The sequence below is a fragment of the Arachis ipaensis genome, chromosome B06 (assembly GCF_000816755.2).
Source record: "Arachis ipaensis cultivar K30076 chromosome B06, Araip1.1, whole genome shotgun sequence".
Lineage (NCBI taxonomy): Eukaryota > Viridiplantae > Streptophyta > Magnoliopsida > Fabales > Fabaceae > Arachis > Arachis ipaensis.
Genome location: NC_029790.2, coordinates 4867000 through 4867921, shown reverse-complemented (window position 1 = coordinate 4867921; position 922 = coordinate 4867000).

Sequence of the window (922 nt, the reverse complement as noted above, 5' to 3'; positions counted from 1 at the left end):
CCCAAAAGATTATTTAGAATTAAAAGATAATATATTCCATTATCTCATTCCGCACACAGACAAATAGATTGCATAATTAATATTTAATAATTTAGTTGCTGATTAGTTAATTGTGGAATACAAATTAATTATTGGACCTCATATAAATATCATCAAATATGTTTGGTGCACCAATAAAATTGTTGTCTCTGAGTAAATGGCTCATCATTGAGTTTGAAGCTTCAAATCTTCCTTCTCCCCTGCTTGTGATTCTTTTCTTATACTAAGAGACGTTCTTAATTATTGTTTATTGGACTTCAAGCAAAAAATAAAATCTTATAAATTTTCTAATCCTTATCAATGGGGAATCCGGTAAGAATTAAGAAAGATTGGCAAGCAAACAAATGTATATTATATGTATTTAAAAAAATAAAAATAAAGTGCTACCATTCACTTTTTATACCCTGTTATGATTATTTAATTAGATATATCAAGTTTGATGTAAAAGTAAAACCAAAGTATAAAATCCTATTTATTTATTCAATAGTTATCCTGTCATAAAATAAGATAAAAGAAATGTGCATTTTTTTTTTTCAAAAATAAATGTTATTTTATTAATATAAAATAAAAGAAATGTGCCTTTTCGAAGCAAATAAACAAACAGAATTAATTGAACACGATTTTATTTTGTGTGTGTGTTTTTCTTTTCCAATTTTGTGGTTTGTCTCTTACATTTTAATCAAATATGTGATGGACTAAATTAAATGGTTACCAACTTGGAGAATAGTTCTCTATCCCAACGAAGCTTTAGAGAGCATATTCCCTTTGAAAGAAACTAATGTATTACCCCAAAATAATAAAGGGAAAAAATTGAAGATAAGTTGTTTTTGTTTTTATTTTTACTTCCTCTTGCCTTTTTGTGCTTCTTATTCTTTAAATTTGT